The following is a 19,874-nucleotide window of genomic DNA, read 5'->3' as shown; positions in this document are numbered from 1 at the left end:
ACATGTTATATCGAAGTGTTGTGGTATATTTAGACGACATACTGATTTTTTCCAAAGATCTTACTGAACACAGGACACAGGTCAAAGAGGTGCTCCACCGTTTACGAAAGAATCATCTCTATGCTAAGATCTCCAAATGTACCTTCGAAGTAACATCAATTCCGTTCCTCGGTTATATCATCTCGGGGAAGGAGCTTCGCATGGACCCGGAGAAACTTTCCGCCATTCGTGACTGGACTCAGCCCCTCTCTCTGAAAGCAATACAAAGATTCCTGGGCTTTGCGAATTATTACAGGAAATTCATTAGGGGTTTCTCCTAGTGATGAGCGGGTTCGGTTCCTCGGAATCCGAACCCGCCCGAACTTCAGGGTTTTTTACACGGGGCCGAGCGACTCGGATCTTCCCGCCTTGCTCGGTTAACCCGAGCGCTACCGATTGTCATCATCCCGCTGTCGGATTCTCGCGAGGCTCGGATTCTATCGCGAGACTCGGATTCTATATAAGGAGCCGCGCGTCGCCGCCATTTTCACACGTGCATTGAGATTGATAGGGAGAGGACGTGGCTGGCGTCCTCTCCGTTTAGACTAGAGTACTAGAGAGAGACACAAATTTTGGGGAGCATATTATTAGTAGAGATGAGCGCCGGAAATTTTTCGGGTTTTGTGTTTTGGTTTTGGGTTCGGTTCCGCGGCCGTGTTTTGGGTTCGACCGCGTTTTGGCAAAACCTCACCGAATTTTTTTTGTCGGATTCGGGTGTGTTTTGGATTCGGGTGTTTTTTTCAAAAAACACTAAAAAACAGCTTAAATCATAGAATTTGGGGGTCATTTTGATCCCAAAGTATTATTAACCTCAAAAACCATAATTTACACTCATTTTCAGTCTATTCTGAATACCTCACACCTCACAATATTATTTTTAGTCCTAAAATTTGCACCTAGGTCGCTGGATGACTAAGCTAAGCGACCCTAGTGGCCGACACAAACACCGGGCCCATCTAGGAGTGTCACTGCAGTGTCACGCAGGATGTCCCTTCCAAAAAACCCTCCCCAAACAGCACATGACGCAAAGAAAAAAAGAGGCGCAATGAGGTAGCTGTGTGAGTAAGATAAGCGACCCTAGTGGCCGACACAAACACCGGGCCCATCTAGGAGTGTCACTGCAGTGTCACGCAGGATGTCCCTTCCAAAAAACCCTCCCCAAACAGCACATGACGCAAAGAAAAAAAGAGGCGCAATGAGGTAGCTGTGTGAGTAAGATAAGCGACCCTAGTGGCCGACACAAACACCGGGCCCATCTAGGAGTGTCACTGCAGTGTCACGCAGGATGTCCCTTCCAAAAAACCCTCCCCAAACAGCACATGACGCAAAGAAAAAAAGAGGCGCAATGAGGTAGCTGTGTGAGTAAGATAAGCGACCCTAGTGGCCGACACAAACACCGGGCCCATCTAGGAGTGTCACTGCAGTGTCACGCAGGATGTCCCTTCCAAAAAACCCTCCCCAAACAGCACATGACGCAAAGAAAAAAAGAGGCGCAATGAGGTAGCTGTGTGAGTAAGATAAGCGACCCTAGTGGCCGACACAAACACCGGGCCCATCTAGGAGTGTCACTGCAGTGTCACGCAGGATGTCCCTTCCAAAAAACCCTCCCCAAACAGCACATGACGCAAAGAAAAAAAGAAGCGCAATGAGGTAGCTGTGTGAGTAAGATAAGCGACCCTAGTGGCCGACACAAACACCGGGCCCATCTAGGAGTGTCACTGCAGTGTCACGCAGGATGTCCCTTCCAAAAAACCCTCCCCAAACAGCACATGACGCAAAGAAAAAAAGAGGCGCAATGAGGTAGCTGTGTGAGTAAGATAAGCGACCCTAGTGGCCGACACAAACACCGGGCCCATCTAGGAGTGTCACTGCAGTGTCACGCAGGATGTCCCTTCCAAAAAAACCTCCCCAAACAGCACATGACGCAAAGAAAAAAAGAGGCGCAATGAGGTAGCTGTGTGAGTAAGATAAGCGACCCTAGTGGCCGACACAAACACCGGGCCCATCTAGGAGTGGCACTGCAGTGTCACGCAGGATGTCCCTTCCAAAATACCCTCCCCAAACAGCACATGACGCAAAGAAAAAAAGAGGCGCAATGAGGTAGCTGTGTGAGTAAGATAAGCGACCCTAGTGGCCGACACAAACACCGGGCCCATCTAGGAGTGTCACTGCAGTGTCACGCAGGATGTCCCTTCCAAAAAACCCTCCCCAAACAGCACATGACGCAAAGAAAAAAAGAGGCGCAATGAGGTAGCTGTGTGAGTAAGATAAGCGACCCTAGTGGCCGACACAAACACCGGGCCCATCTAGGAGTGTCACTGCAGTGTCACGCAGGATGTCCCTTCCAAAAAACCCTCCCCAAACAGCACATGACGCAAAGAAAAAAAGAGGCGCAATGAGGTAGCTGTGTGAGTAAGATAAGCGACCCTAGTGGCCGACACAAACACCGGCCCATCTAGGAGTGTCACTGCAGTGTCACGCAGGATGTCCCTTCCAAAAAACACTCCCCAAACAGCACATGACGCAAAGAAAAAAAGAGGCGCAATGAGGTAGCTGTGTGAGTAAGATAAGCGACCCTAGTGGCCGACACAAACACCGGGCCCATCTAGGAGTGTCACTGCAGTGTCACGCAGGATGTCCCTTCCAAAAAACCCTCCCCAAACAGCACATGACGCAAAGAAAAAAAGAGGCGCAATGAGGTAGCTGTGTGAGTAAGATAAGCGACCCTAGTGGCCGACACAAACACCGGGCCTATCTAGGAGTGTCACTGCAGTGTCACGCAGGATGTCCCTTCCAAAAAACCCTCCCCAAACAGCACATGACGCAAAGAAAAAAAGAGGCGCAATGAGGTAGCTGTGTGAGTAAGATAAGCGACCCTAGTGGCCGACACAAACACCGGGCCCATCTAGGAGTGTCACTGCAGTGTCACGCAGGATGTCCCTTCCAAAAAACCCTCCCCAAACAGCACATGACGCAAAGAAAAAAAGAGGCGCAATGAGGTAGCTGTGTGAGTAAGATAAGCGACCCTAGTGGCCGACACAAACACCGGGCCCATCTAGGAGTGTCACTGCAGTGTCACGCAGGATGTCCCTTCCAAAAAACCCTCCCCAAACAGCACATGACGCAAAGAAAATAAGAGGCGCAATGAGGTAGCTGTGTGAGTAAGATAAGCGACCCTAGTGGCCGACACAAACACCGGGCCCATCTAGGAGTGTCACTGCAGTGTCACGCAGGATGTCCCTTCCAAAAAACCCTCCCCAAACAGCACATGACGCAAAGAAAAAAAGAGGCGCAATGAGGTAGCTGTGTGAGTAAGATAAGCGACCCTAGTGGCCGACACAAACACCGGGCCCATCTAGGAGTGTCACTGCAGTGTCACGCAGGATGTCCCTTCCAAAAAACCCTCCCCAAACAGCACATGACGCAAAGAAAAAAAGAGGCGCAATGAGGTAGCTGTGTGAGTAAGATAAGCGACCCTAGTGGCCGACACAAACACCGGGCCCATCTAGGAGTGGCACTGCAGTGTCACGCAGGATGTCCCTTCCAAAAAACCCTCCCCAAACAGCACATGACGCAAAGAAAAAAAGAGGCGCAATGAGGTAGCTGTGTGAGTAAGATAAGCGACCCTAGTGGCCGACACAAACACCAGGCCCATCTAGGAGTGTCACTGCAGTGTCACGCAGGATGTCCCTTCCAAAAAACCCTCCCCAAACAGCACATGACGCAAAGAAAAAAAGAGGCGCAATGAGGTAGCTGTGTGAGTAAGATAAGCGACCCTAGTGGCCGACACAAACACCGGGCCCATCTAGGAGTGTCACTGCAGTGTCACGCAGGATGTCCCTTCCAAAAAACCCTCCCCAAACAGCACATGACGCAAAGAAAAAAAGAGGCGCAATGAGGTAGCTGTGTGAGTAAGGTAAGCGACCCTAGTGGCCGACACAAACACCGGGCCCATCTAGGAGTGGCACTGCAGTGTCACGCAGGATGTCCCTTCCAAAAAACCCTCCCCAAACAGCACATGACGCAAAGAAAAAAAGAGGCGCAATGAGGTAGCTGTGTGAGTAAGATAAGCGACCCTAGTGGCCGACACAAACACCGGGCCCATCTAGGAGTGGCACTGCAGTGTCACGCAGGATGTCCCTTCCAAAAAACCCTCCCCAAACAGCACATGACGCAAAGAAAAAAAGAGGCGCAATGAGGTAGCTGTGTGAGTAAGATAAGCGACCCTAGTGGCCGACACAAACACCGGGCCCATCTAGGAGTGTCACTGCAGTGTCACGCAGGATGTCCCTTCCAAAAAACCCTCCCCAAACAGCATATGACGCAAAGAAAAAAAGAGGCGCAATGAGGTAGCTGTGTGAGTAAGATAAGCGACCCTAGTGGCCGACACAAACACCGGGCCCATCTAGGAGTGGCATTGCAGTGTCACGCAGGATGTCCCTTCCAAAAAACCCTCCCCAAACAGCACATGACGCAAAGAAAAAAAGAGGCGCAATGAGGTAGCTGTGTGAGTAAGATAAGCGACCCTAGTGGCCGACACAAACACCGGGCCCATCTAGGAGTGGCACTGCAGTGTCACGCAGGATGTCCCTTCCAAAAAACCCTCCCCAAACAGCACATGACGCAAAGAAAAAAAGAGGCGCAATGAGGTAGCTGTGTGAGTAAGATAAGCGACCCTAGTGGCCGACACAAACACCGGGCCCATCTAGGAGTGTCACTGCAGTGTCACGCAGGATGTCCCTTCCAAAAAACCCTCCCCAAACAGCATATGACGCAAAGAAAAAAAGAGGCGCAATGAGGTAGCTGTGCAATAATCCTCCACCATTCTTTCAATGGTGAGAGAATCATATGCAGTGACAGTAGACGACATGTCCGTAATCGTTGTCAGGTCCTTCAGTCCGGACCAGATGTCAGCATCAGCAGTCGCTCCAGACTGCCCTGCATCACCGCCAGCGGGTGGGCTCGGAATTCTGAGCCTTTTCCTCGCACCCCCAGTTGCGGGAGAATGTGAAGGAGGAGATGTTGACAGGTCGCGTTCCGCTTGACTTGACAATTTTCTCACCAGCAGGTCTTTCAACCCCAGCAGACTTGTGTCTGCCGGAAAGAGAGATCCAAGGTAGGCTTTAAATCTAGGATCGAGCACGGTGGCCAAAATGTAGTGCTCTGATTTCAACAGATTGACCACCCGTGAATCCTTGTTAAGCGAATTAAGGGCTCCATCCACAAGTCCCACATGCCTAGCGGAATCGCTCCGTGTTAGCTCCTCCTTCAATGTCTCCAGCTTCTTCTGCAAAAGCCTGATGAGGGGAATGACCTGACTCAGGCTGGCAGTGTCTGAACTGACTTCACGTGTGGCAAGTTCAAAGGGCTTCAGAACCTTGCACAACGTTGAAATCATTCTCCACTGCACTTGAGACAGGTGCATTCCACCTCCTATATCGTGCTCAATTGTATAGGCTTGAATGGCCTTTTGCTGCTCCTCCAACCTCTGAAGCATATAGAGGGTTGAATTCCACCTCGTTACCACTTCTTGCTTCAGATGATGGCAGGGCAGGTTCAGTAGTTTTTGGTGGTGCTCCAGTCTTCTGTACGTGGTGCCTGTACGCCGAAAGTGTCCCGCAATTCTTCTGGCCACCGACAGCATCTCTTGCACGCCCCTGTCGTTTTTTAAAAAATTCTGCACCACCAAATTCAAGGTATGTGCAAAACATGGGACGTGCTGGAATTTGCCCATATTTAATGCACACACAATATTGCTGGCGTTGTCCGATGCCACAAATCCACAGGAGAGTCCAATTGGGGTAAGCCATTCCGCGATGATCTTCCTCAGTTGCCGTAAGAGGTTTTCAGCTGTGTGCGTATTCTGGAAAGCGGTGATACAAAGCGTAGCCTGCCTAGGAAAGAGTTGGCGTTTGCGAGATGCTGCTACTGGTGCCGCCGCTGCTGTTCTTGCGGCGGGAGTCCATACATCTACCCAGTGGGCTGTCACAATCATATAGTCCTGACCCTGCCCTGCTCCACTTGTCCACATGTCCGTGGTTAAGTGGACATTGGGTACAACTGCATTTTTTAGGACACTGGTGAGTCTTTTTCTGACGTCCGTGTACATTCTCGGTATCGCCTGCCTAGAGAAGTGGAACCTAGATGGTATTTGGTAACGGGGGCACACTGCCTCAATAAATTGTCTAGTTCCCTGTGAACTAACGGCGGATACCGGACGCACGTCTAACACCAACATAGTTGTCAAGGCCTCAGTTATCCGCTTTGCAGCAGGATGACTGCTGTGATATTTCATCGTCCTCGCAAAGGACTGTTGGACAGTCAATTGCTTACTGGAAGTAGTCCAAGTGGGCTTACGACTTCCCCTCTGGGATGACCATCGACTCCCAGCAGCAACAACAGCAGCGCCAGCAGCAGTAGGCGTTACACGCAAGGATGCATCGGAGGAATCCCAGGCAGGAGAGGACTCGTCAGAATTGCCAGTGACATGGCCTGCAGGACTATTGGCATTCCTGGGGAAGGAGGAAATTGACACTGAGGGAGTTGGTGGGGTGGTTTGCGTGAGCTTGGTTACAAGAGGAAGGGATTTACTGGTTAGTGGACTGCTTCCGCTGTCGCCCAAAGTTTTTGAACTTGTCACTGACTTATTATGAATGCGCTGCAGGTGACGTATAAGGGAGGATGTTCCGAGGTGGTTAACGTCCTTACCCCTACTTATTACAGCTTGACAAAGGCAACACACGGCTTGACACCTGTTGTCCGCTTTTCTGTTGAAATACCTCCACACTGAAGAGCTGATTTTTTTGGTATTTTCACCAGGCATGTCAACGGCCATATTCCTCCCACGGACAACAGGTGTCTCCCCGGGTGCCTGACTTAAACAAACCACCTCACCATCAGAATCCTCCTGGTCAATTTCCTCCCCAGCACCAGCAACACCCATATCCTCCTCATCCTGGTGTACTTCAACACTGACATCTTCAATCTGACTATCAGGAACTGGACTGCGGGTGCTCCTTCCAGCACTTGCAGGGGGCGTGCAAATGGTGGAAGGCGCATGCTCTTCACGTCCAGTGTTGGGAAGGTCAGGCATCGCAACCGACACAATTGGACTCTCCTTGTGGATTTGGGATTTCGAAGAACGCACAGTTCTTTGCGGTGCTTTTGCCAGCTTGAGTCTTTTCAGTTTTCTAGCGAGAGGCTGAGTGCTTCCATCCTCATGTGAAGCTGAACCACTAGCCATGAACATAGGCCAGGGCCTAAGCCGTTCCTTGCCACTCCGTGTGGTAAATGGCATATTGGCAAGTTTACGCTTCTCCTCCGACAATTTTATTTTAGGTTTTGGAGTCCTTTTTTTACTGATATTTGGTGTTTTGTATTTGACATGCTCTGTACTATGACATTGGGCATCGGCCTTGGCAGACGACGTTGCTGGCATTTCATCGTCTCGGCCATGACTAGTGGCAGCAGCTTCAGCACGAGATGGAAGTGGATCTTGATCTTTCCCTAATTTTGGAACCTCAACATTTTTGTTCTCCATATTTTAATATGCACAACTAAAAGGCACCTCAGGTAAACAATGGAGATGGATGGATACTAGTATACTTATGGATGGACTGCCGAGTGCCGACACAGAGGTAGCTACAGCCGTGGACTACCGTACTGTACTGTGTCTGCTGCTAATATAGACTGGTTGATAATGAGATGTAGTGTGTATAAAGAAGAAAGAAAAAAAAACCACGGGTAGGTGGTATACAATTATGGATGGACTGCCGAGTGCCGACACAGAGGTAGCTACAGCCGTGGACTACCGTACTGTACTGTGTCTGCTGCTAATATAGACTGGTTGATAATGAGATGTAGTATGTATAAAGAAGAAAGAAAAAAAAACCACGGGTAGGTGGTATACAATTATGGATGGACTGCCGAGTGCCGACACAGAGGTAGCTACAGCCGTGGACTACCGTACTGTACTGTGTCTGCTGCTAATATAGACTGGTTGATAATGAGATGTAGTATGTATAAAGAAGAAAGAAAAAAAAAACCACGGGTAGGTGGTATACTATTATGGATGGACTGCCGAGTGCCAACACAGAGGTAGCTACAGCCGTGGACTACCGTACTGTACTGTGTCTGCTGCTAATATAGACTGGATGATAATGAGATGTAGTATGTATAAAGAAGAAAGAAAAAAAAAACCACGGGTAGGTGGTATACAATTATGGATTGACTGCCGAGTGCCGACACAGAGGTAGCTACAGCCGTGGACTACCGTACTGTACTGTGTCTGCTGCTAATATAGACTGGTTGATAATGAGATGTAGTATGTATAAAGAAGAAAGAAAAAAAAACCACGGGTAGGTGGTATACAATTATGGATGGACTGCCGAGTGCCGAGTGCCGACACAGAGGTAGCTACAGCCGTGGACTACCGTACTGTACTGTGTCTGCTGCTAATATAGACTGGATGATAATGAGATGTAGTATGTATAAAGAAGAAAGAAAAAAAAACCACGGGTAGGTGGTATACAATTATGGATGGACTGCCGAGTGCCGACACAGAGGTAGCTACAGCCGTGGACTACCGTACTGTACTGTGTCTGCTGCTAATATAGACTGGATGATAATGAGATGTAGTATGTATGTATAAAGAAGAAAGAAAAAAAAAACCACGGGTAGGTGGTATACAATTATGGATGGACTGCCGAGTGCCGACACAGAGGTAGCTACAGCCGTGAACTACCGTACTGTGTCTGCTGCTAATATAGACTGGTTGATAATGAGATGTAGTATGTATAAAGAAGAAAGAAAAAAAAACCACGGGTAGGTGGTATACAATTATGGATGGACTGCCGAGTGCCGACACAGAGGTAGCTACAGCCGTGGACTACCGTACTGTACTGTGTCTGCTGCTAATATAGACTGGATGATAATGAGATGTAGTATGTATAAAGAAGAAAGAAAAAAAAACCACGGGTAGGTGGTATACAATTATGGATGGACTGCCGAGTGCCGACACAGAGGTAGCTACAGCCGTGAACTACCGTACTGTGTCTGCTGCTAGTAGACTGGATGATAAATAATGATATAAAAAATATATATATATCACTACTGCAGCCGGACAGGTATATATTATATAATGACGGACCTGCTGGAGTGGACACTGTCTGTCAGCAGAATGAGTTTTTTAATTTTTATAGAATAAAAAAACACCACACAAGTCACACGACGAGTGTACTTTTTCAGGCAGACATTCAATCACAATATACTATACTGGTGGTCAGTGTGGTCAGGTCACAGTGGTCAGTGGTCAGTCACACTGGCAGTGGCACTCTGGCAGCAAAAGTGTGCACTGTTTAATATGTACTCCTGGCTCCTGCTATAACCTATAACTGCTCCCCAGTCTCCCCCACAATTAAGCTGTGTGAGCACAGTCAGATATTATACATAGATGATGCAGCACACTGGGCTGAGCACAGATATGGTATGTGAGTGTGACTGAGTCACTGTGTATCGTTTTTTTCAGGCAGAGAACAAGAACAGAACGGATTATTAAATAATAATAAATTATAAAACTGCACTGGTGGTCAGGTCACTGGTCATCAGTCACTAGTATAACTCCTCCTAAGCTCCAGTAAGTAAATGAAGTGTCTCACTCTCACTCTCCTATCTATTTTAATTTCTAAACGGAGAGGACGCCAGCCACGTCCTCTCCCTATCAATCTCAATGCACGTGTGAAAATGGCCGCGACGCGCGGCTCCTTATATAGAATCCGAGTCTCGCGATAGAATCCGAGCCTCGCGAGAATCCGACAGCGTGATGATGACGTTCGGGCGCGCTCGGGTTAACCGAGCAAGGCGGGAAGATCCGAGTCGCTCGGACCCGTGTAAAAAAACATGAAGTTCGGGCGGGTTCGGATTCAGAGAAACCGAACCCGCTCATCTCTAATTATTAGGAGGAGTACTACTTGCTGCTGATAGTGTGACCAGTGACCACCAGTTTAATTAATCCGTTCTCTGCCTGAAAAAAAACGATACACAGTGTGACACAGTCACATACCATATCTGTGCTCAGCCCAGTGTGCTGCATCATATGTAATACTGTATATCATTATCTAACTGTGCTGAGTGCTCACTGCTCACACAGCTTAATTGTGGGGGAGACTGGGGAGCAGTTATAGCAGGAGTACATATTTTAAGTACAGTGCACACTTTTGCTGCCAGAGTGCCACTGCCAGTGTGACTGACCAGTGACCACTGACCACCAGTATTGTGATTGTCTGCTGACCACCAGTATATTGTGATTGTCTGCCTGAAAAAGTTAAACACTCGTCGTGTGGTGTTTTTATAAACGCATTCTGCAGACAGTGTCCAGCAGGTCCGTCATTACATAATATATACCTGTCCGGCTGCAGTACTAGTGTGATATATATATATTTTAATTTTATCTCATTATCATCCAGTCTATATTAGCAGCAGACACAGTACGGTAGTCCACGGCTGTAGCTACCTCTGTGTCGGCAGTCGCTCGTCCATCCATAATTGTATACCACCTACCCGTGGTTTTTTTTTTCTTCTATCTTCTTGATACTAGTAGCTTACTTTAGGAGTCTGCAGTGCTGAGTCTGACAGACAGTGTCCAGCAGGTCCGTCATTACATAATATATACCTGTCCGGCTGCAGTACTAGTGTGATATATATATATTTTAATTTTATCTCATTATCATCCAGTCTATATTAGCAGCAGACACAGTACGGTAGTCCACGGCTGTAGCTACCTCTGTGTCGGCAGTCGCTCGTCCATCCATAATTGTATACCACCTACCCGTGTTTTTTTTTTTTTTTCTATCTTCTTGATACTAGTAGCTTACTTTAGGAGTCTGCAGTGCTGACAGACAGTGTCCAGCAGGTCAGTCATTACATAATATATACCTGTCCGGCTGCAGTACTAGTGTGATATATATATATATTTTAATTTTATCTCATTATCATCCAGTCTATATTAGCAGCAGACACAGTATGGTAGTCCACGGCTGTAGCTACCTCTGTGTTGGCAGTCGCTCGTCCATCCATAATTGTATACCACCTACCCGTGTTTTTTTTTTTTCTATCTTCTTGATACTAGTAGCTTACTTTAGGAGTCTGCAGTGCTGAGTCTGACAGACAGTGTCCAGCAGGTCCGTCATTGCATAATATATACCTGTCCGGCTGCAGTACTAGTGTGATATATATATATATTTTAATTTTATCTCATTATCATCCAGTCTATATTAGCAGCAGACACAGTACGGTAGTCCACGGCTGTAGCTACCTCTGTGTCGGCAGTCGCTCGTCCATCCATAATTGTATACCACCTACCCGTGGTTTTTTTTTTCTATCTTCTTGATACTAGTAGCCAGGGGTGTATCTAGGGGTCCGAGCACCCCTGGCAAAGTAAGGGGCTGGCGCCCCCCCCTACACACATTTGGAATAAGGTGTGAGTATTGGAAATGGGGCACGGTCTTGTGGGGTAAGGGACACAATAGTACTTCCAATTCAAATTATGCCACACAGTAGTGTCCCTCATTCACATTACACCGCATAGTAGTGTCTCGTATTCACGTTACACCATCCCTCCCCCCTAACCCACCTTTCCCAAAGCCTGAGCCAAACCTGCCCCCCCCCCCAAAAAAAAGCCTCTTCAGTGGTGCCTAACACTAACCCACCCTTCCTAATCTCCCTCCCTGCAGCCTAACCCTAACCCTCCCACCCTCGCAGCCTAACCCTAACCCTCCAACGTTGCTTTCCAGTGGAGTCTTTGGCACCAACTCGATCCGGATTTTGGCATTCTGCATCGCTATCTATGTTGGGATGCCAGCATCAGCATTCCGAGCAGTTTCGGGATGCTGGCGTCAGCTTTCCGGCCGCCGGGATGCCAAACGCCGGCATCTTGACTGCATCCTGAATGAAATGCTAATGAGCTGCTGTGAGATGAGCCTCAAATGGACCCAGCCATTAACCAAACACCATTAGTTGGATGGTAGAAGTGCTTCCAGGGTGCCATCACTTCCAAGATAAAATGATCAATTATACAATTAACTGACATACATTTCCTTGAACCTGGCCTGGAAATAGGTAAGATTTGTATTTTCTTTATTACACTCAACAAGTGAAAGTTTTCGCTTACTTGCTACTTACTTACATCTAACATGCATGAAAATCGTGTAGTTTTCCAGGTACTACAGTCCCTTCTCCCAAACACTGACACTTTTTTATTATCTTCAACAACAAATAGATCTATAGCACTGTGCTATATAACAATTGCTGTGTACCTGGTGAGAGTCTGTTACTGCCGCCGCGGCGCCGGTCTCCGTCAGCACCGCACTGCAATAGTGATCAGACTAGTGTCCGGCAGCACCGCACTTGTGATCAGACTCACAATAAACTACAGTTCCCAGCAGCTCTTGCTGCCGGGAGCTCCCAGCAACAAGGGCTGCTGGGAGCTGTAGCTTATTTTGAGTCTGATTACAAGTGCGGTGCTGCCGGACACCAGTGCTGCTCCAGCAGTAACAGACTCTCACCAGGTACAGTCTGACAGTACTGCTTTTCTATCCTTTGGCCGCGGGTGGCAAAGCCAGGCGGCGCCCCCTCCTTGCCTGGCGCCCCTGGCGAGTGCCATCCTGGCCAATAGGTAGATACACCCCTGCTAGTAGCTTACTTTAGGAGTCTGCAGTGCTGAGTCTGACAGACAGTGTCCAGCAGGTCCGTCATTACATAATATATACCTGTCCGGCTGCAGTACTAGTGTGATATATATATATATTTTAATTTTATCTCATTATCATCCAGTCTATATTAGCAGCAGACACAGTACGGTAGTCCACGGCTGTAGCTACCTCTGTGTCGGCAGTCGCTCGTCATCCATAAGTATACTAGTATCCATCCATCTCCATTGTTTACCTGAGGTGCCTTTTAGTTGTGCCTATTAAAATATGGAAAACAAAAATGTTGAGGTTCCAAAAATAGGGAAAGATCAAGATCGACTTCCACCTCGTGCTGAAGCTGCTGCCACTAGTCATGGCCGAGACGATGAAATGCCATCAACGTCGTCTGCCAAGGCCGATGCCCAATGTCATAGTACAGAGCATGTAAAATCCAAAACACCAAATATCAGTAAAAAAAGGACTCAAAAATTTAAAATAAAATTGTCGGAGGAGAAGCGTAAACTTGCCAATATGCCATTTACCACACGGAGTGGCAAGGAACGGCTGAGGCCCTGGCCTATGTTCATGGCTAGTGGTTCAGCTTCACATGAGGATGGAAGCACTCAGCCTCTCTAGAAAAATGAAAAGACTCAAGCTGGCAAAAGCACAGCAAAGAACTGTGCGTTCTTCGAAATCCCAAATCCACAAGGAGAGTCCAATTGTGTCGTTTGCTATGCCTGACCTTCCCAACACTGGACGTGAAGAGCATGCGCCTTCCACCATTTGCACGCCCCCTGCAAGTGCTGGAAGGAGCACCCGCAGTCCAGTTCCTGATAGTCAGATTGAAGATGTCAGTGTTGAAGTACACCAGGATGAGGAGGATATGGGTGTTGCTGGCGCTGGGGAGGAAATTGACAAGGAGGATTCTGATGGTGAGGTGGTTTGTTTAAGTCAGGCACCCGGGGAGACACCTGTTGTCCGTGGGAGGAATATGGCCATTGACATGCCTGGTGAAAATACCAAAAAAATCAGCTCTTCGGTGTGGAAGTATTTCAACAGAAATGCGGACAACATTTGTCAAGCCGTGTGTAGCCTTTGTCAAGCTGTAATAAGTAGGGGTAAGGACGTTAACCACCTCGGAACATCCTCCCTTATACGTCACCTGCAGCGCATTCATAATAAGTCAGTGACAAGTTCAAAAACTTTGGGCGACAGCGGAAGCAGTCCACTGACCAGTAAATCCCTTCCTCTTGTAACCAAGCTCACGCAAACCACCCCACCAACTCCCCCAGTGTCAATTTCCTCCTTCCCCAGGAATGCCAATAGTCCTGCAGGCCATGTCACTGGCAATTCTGACGAGTCCTCTCCTGCCTGGGATTCCTCCGATGCATCCTTGCGTGTAACGCCTACTGCTGCTGGCGCTGCTGTTGTTGCTGCTGGGAGTTGATGGTCATCCCAGAGGGGAAGTCGTAAGACCACTTTTACTACTTCCACCAAGCAATTGACTGTCCAACAGTCCTTTGCGAGGAAGATGAAATATCACAGCAGTCATCCTGCTGCAAAGCGGATAACTGAGGCCTTGGCATCCTGGGTGGTGAGAAACGTGGTTCCGGTATCCATCATTACTGCAGAGCCAACTAGAGACTTGTTGGAGGTACTGTGTCCCCGGTACCAAATACCATCTAGGTTCCATTTCTCTAGGCAGGCGATACCGAAAATGTACACAGACCTCAGAAAAAGAGTCACCAGTGTCCTAAAAAATGCAGCTGTACCCAATGTCCACTTAACCACGGACATGTGGACAAGTGGAGCAGGGCAGGGTCAGGACTATATGACTGTGACAGCCCACTGGGTAGATGTATGGACTCCCGCCGCAAGAACAGCAGCGGCGGCACCAGTAGCAGCATCTCGCAAACGCCAACTCTTTCCTAGGCAGGCTACGCTTTGTATCACCGGTTTCCAGAATACGCACACAGCTGAAAACCTCTAACGGCAACTGAAGAAGATCATCGCGGAATGGCTTACCCCAATTGGACTCCCCTGTGGATTTGTGGCATCGGACAATGCCAGCAATATTGTGTGTGCATTAAATATGGGCAAATTCCAGCACGTCCCATGTTTTGCACATACCTTGAATTTGGTGGTGCAGAATTATTTAAAAAACGAGAGGGGCGTGCAAGAGATGCTGTCGGTGGCCAGAAGAATTGCGGGACACTTTCGGCGTACAGGCACCACGTACAGAAGACTGGAGCACCACCAAAAACGCCTGAACCTGCCCTGCCATCATCTGAAGCAAGAAGTGGTAACGAGGTGGAATTCAACCCTATATATGCTTCAGAGGTTGGAGGAGCAGCAAAAGGCCATTCAAGCCTATACAATTGAGCACGATATAGGAGGTGGAATGCACCTGTTTCAAGCGCAGTGGAGAATGATTTCAACGTTGTGCAAGGTTCTGAAGCCCTTTGAACTTGCCACACGTGAAGTCAGTTCAGACACTGCCAGCCTGAGTCAGGTCATTCCCCTCATCAGGCTTTTGCAGAAGAAGCTGGAGACATTGAAGGAGGAGCTAACACAGAGCGATTCCGCTAGGCATGTGGGACTTGTGGATGGAGCCCTTAATTTGCTTAACAAGGATTCACGGGTGGTCAATCTGTTGAAATCAGAGCACTACATTTTGGCCACCGTGCTCGATCCTAGATTTAAAACCTACCTTGGATCTCTCTTTCCGGCACACACAAGTCTGCTGGGGTTCAAAGACCTGCTGGTGAGAAAATTGTCAAGTCAAGCGGAACGCGACCTGTCAACATCTCCTCCTTCACATTCTCCCGCAACTGGGGGTGCGAGGAAAAGGCTCAGAATTCCGAGCCCACCCGCTGGCGGTGATGCAGGGCAGTCTGGAGCGACTGCTGATGCTGACATCTGGTCCGGACTGAAGGACCTGCCAACGATTACGGCCATGTCGTCTACTGGCACTGCATATGATTCTCTCCCCATTGAAAGAATGGTGGAGGATTATATGAGTGACCGCATCCAAGTAGGCACGTCAGACAGTCCGTACTTATACTGGCAGGAAAAAGAGGCAATTTGGAGGCCCTTGCACAAACTGTCTTTATTCTACCTAAGTTGCCCTCCCACAAGTGTGTACTCCGAAAGAGTGTTTAGTGCCGCCGCTCACCTTGTCAGCAATCGGCGTACGAGGTTACTTCCAGAAAATGTGGAGAAGATGATGTTCATTAAAATGAATTATAATCAATTCCTCCGTGGAGACATTGACCAGCAGCAATTGCCTCCACAAAGTACACAGGGAGCTGAGATGGTGGATTCCAGTGGGGACGAATTGATAATCTGTGAGGAGCGGGATGTACACGGTGATATATCGGAGGATGATGATGAGGTGGACATCTTGCCTCTGTAGAGCCAGTTTGTGCAAGGAGAGATTAATTGCTTCTTTTTCGGTGGGGGTCCAAACCAACCCGTCATTTCAGTCACAGTCGTGTGGCAGACCCTGTCACTGAAATGATGGGTTGGTTAAAGTGTGCATGTCCTGTTTATACAACATAAGGGTGGGTGGGAGGGCCCAAGGACAATTCCATCTTGCACCTCTTTTTTCTTTCATTTTTCTTTGCGTCATGTGCTGTTTGGGGAGTGTTTTTTGGAAGGGCCATCCTGTGTGACACTGCAGTGACACTCCTAGATGGGCCAGGTGTTTGTGTCGGCCACTAGGGTCGCTTAGCTTACTCACACAGCTACCTCATTGCGCCTCTTTTTTTCTTTGCGTCATGTGCTGTTTGGGGAGTGTTTTTTGGAAGGGCCATCCTGCGTGACACTGCAGTGCCACTCCTAGATGGGCCAGGTGTTTGTGTCGGCCACTAGGGTCGCTTAGCTTACTCACACAGCTACCTCATTGCGCCTCTTTTTTTCTTTGCGTCATGTGCTGTTTGGGGAGTGTTTTTTGGAAGGGCCATCCTGCGTGACACTGCAGTGCCACTCCTAGATGGGCCAAGTGTTTGTGTCGGCTACTAGGGTCGCTTAGCTTAGTCATCCAGCGACCTTGGTGCAAATTTTAGGACTAAAAATAATATTGTGAGGTGTGAGGTGTTCAGAATAGACTGAAAATGAGTGGAAATTATGGTTTTTGAGGTTAATAATACTTTGGGATCAAAATGACCCCCAAATTCTATGATTTAAGCTGTTTTTTAGGGTTTTTTGAAAAAAACACCCGAATCCAAAACACACCCGAATCCGACAAAAAAAATTCGGTGAGGTTTTGCCAAAACGCGGTCGAACCCAAAATACGGCCGCGGAACCGAACCCAAAACCAAAACACAAAACCCGAAAAATTTCAAGTGCACATCTCTAGTTTCTCCACCATAGTCGCACCCATTACCGCCTTGACCAGAAAGGGCTCCAACCCGGGTTTGTGGTCTCCCGAGGCAATGGAAGCTTTCACCTATTTAAAATCAGCTTTTATGTCAGCCCCGGTCTTCCAACAACCAAATTTCGAAGAACCTTTTTTCCTGGAAGTTGATGCGTCCTCAGTCGGAGTCGGAGCCGTTCTCTCCCAGTACTCCTCGGATAAGAAACTGCATCCGTGTGGCTTCCACTCTCGTAAGTTCTCTCCGGCCAAACGGAATTATTCTATTGGTGATCAGGAACTTTTAGCAATAAAATCCACTTTGGAGGAGTGGAGGTATCTTTTAGAAGGGGCCAAACATGTCATTATTATCTACACCGATCACAAAAATTTGTTGTACATCAAAACCGCACAGTGTTTGAATCCTCGTCAAGCTAGATGGGCGCTTTTCTTCACTCGATTTTCTTTTGTTATCAAGTACCGGGCCGGGACTTTCAATACTAAAGCGGATGCGCTTTCTCATTCACAAACTCCCACAGATGAAGAGAATTCTTTCGAGCGGAGTTTAATTCTGAATCCAATTTCTGTTTCCGCTGCTTCCACTACTCCGAGTCCTCCCCCTGGAAGGATGTCTGTACCAACAAAATTCCGGCCGAAAATACTGCAGTGGGCTCATAACTCCAAGTTCTCCGGTCATCCTGGTGTCCAGAAGATGTTCAAGTTTCGGCAAAAATCTTATTGGTGGGACACCATGAGGAAGGATGTACAGGATTATGTTAACTCTTGCCCACAGTGTACGCAGCATAAATCTCCTCGTCTGCCTCCTGCCGGGTTGCTTCGTCCTCTGTCCATTCCTTTGAAACCCTGGACTCATATTTCCGTGGACTTCATTACCGAGTTGCCCTGTTCCAAAGGTTACAATACCATCTGGGTGATTGTCGACCGTTTTTCTAAGATGGCGCACTTAATTCCATTGACGGGTCTGCCGACAGCTCCCAAATTGGCTCTATTATTCATCCAGGAACACTTTCGGTTGCACGGTTTACCTCAAGAAATAGTCTCTGATCGAGGGGTACAGTTTACTGCAAGGTTCTGGAGAGCCCTCTGCTCAGCCTTACAAATTAAATTTACATTTTCGTCTGCCTATCATCCCCAAACGAATGGTCAAACGGAACGAGTCAACCAAGATTTGGAGACTTTCCTCCGCCTTTATCTCTCCCCTTCACAGGACAACTGGGTGGAGTTGTTACCTTGGGCGGAGTTTGCCCATAACCATTCATTTCATTCTTCCACTGGCGAATCTCTGTTCTTCATCAACTATGGGTTCCACCCACGAGTCCCGGAATTGCCAATCCTTCCGACAGAAGAGGTTCCAGCTGTGACTTCCACTTTATCACACTTTAGACAAATTTGGAGTAAGGTTCATGCTAATCTTAAAAAGGTTTCTATCCGATACAAGTACTTCGCGGACAAGAAACGGCGAGCCGCTCCTCAATACAAGGTTGGTGATAGGGTATGGCTATCCACACGTAATCTCCTGTGGTCTGCAAGTTGGGTTTACCTTCTCATCTACGCATACCAAATGCCTTCGATGTTTCTCTTCTTCGTCCTCTCGTCCTCAATCGTTTTCATTCAAAGTCTTCTAGCCCCACCTCAGTAGAAACTGAAACCGGTACAGACTTCGAGATCAAAACTATTCTGGACTCTCGTTATCATCATAAGAACCTGCAATATCTGGTAGAGTGGAAAGGTTATGGTCCTGAGAAGAGAAGTTGGATAAAAGCTTCTGAGGTCTCAGCTCCTCGACTAATCCGGATTTTCCATTCTAGACACCCTACGAAGCCAGGGAAGTGTCCAGGGGCCACTCCTAGAGGAGGGGGTATTGTCATGCTGCCGCCGCCGTGCTTACCCCTCCGGGTGCGCTGGGTCTCCATGCGGCCGTCCTCGCTGGCGGTCTCCGGCTCCAGGCGCTCCGCCCCGCGATCGTGAGTGTGGACGTCGCGGGTACGTCCGGCGTCCACTGAAGGTGCGGGTGACATCATCAACACTTCCCACCAATCAGATACTGGCGGGAAGTTCAAATTCAGACGCCGGGCTGAGCTCCGGCGCCTGAGAATCATCTTTTCTACTTAGAAGTTGTGATCTCCAGTGCTCCTGTATTGCTGTGGCTCTCAGTGCCTCCAAGCACCTCCACGCACCTCAGTGCCTCCAAGCCCCTCAGCGTCTCCACGCACCTCAGTGCCTCCAAGCACCTCAGCGTCTCCACGCACCTCAGTGCCTCCAAGCACCTCAGCGTCTCCACGCACCTCAGTGCCTCCAAGCACCTCAGTGCCTCCCAGCTCCTCAGTATCACTCTCGGTGAGCTCACGGTATTCTTCACCAAATTCATCAGCGCCTTTTCAAGTCTTGTCTTTCAGGAGACCTTCCGCATCCACACGTGCCTCCTGCTTGTCATCCAAATCCTGCATGAGGAAAACCTACATTCGGCCATCTCTGCTGCGGCCCAGTTGCGATTCCTCTTCCCGGTCATCGGAAGAAACCCCGAGTCCACAACACTCCCAAACCAGGTCAGTGATAGCACTTTTCTTAATGCCCCTGTACAGTCCGGGAATCACTTTCCTACTGAAGTGGAATCTAGATGGGATTTGGTACTGAGGATACACTACCTCCATCAATTGTCTAAATCCCACTGCAATAATGGCAGATACGGGATGCACATCTAACACCAACATAGCTATCAAGGCCTCAGTTATCCGCTTCGCAAAAGGATGACTGCTGTCATTTCATCTTCCTCACTG

The sequence above is a fragment of the Pseudophryne corroboree genome, chromosome 7, assembly GCF_028390025.1.
Source record: "Pseudophryne corroboree isolate aPseCor3 chromosome 7, aPseCor3.hap2, whole genome shotgun sequence".
NCBI classification, from domain to species: Eukaryota; Metazoa; Chordata; class Amphibia; order Anura; family Myobatrachidae; genus Pseudophryne; species Pseudophryne corroboree.
The sequence above is the reverse complement of the archived record's forward strand: the minus strand, read 5'-3'. Positions refer to the sequence as shown.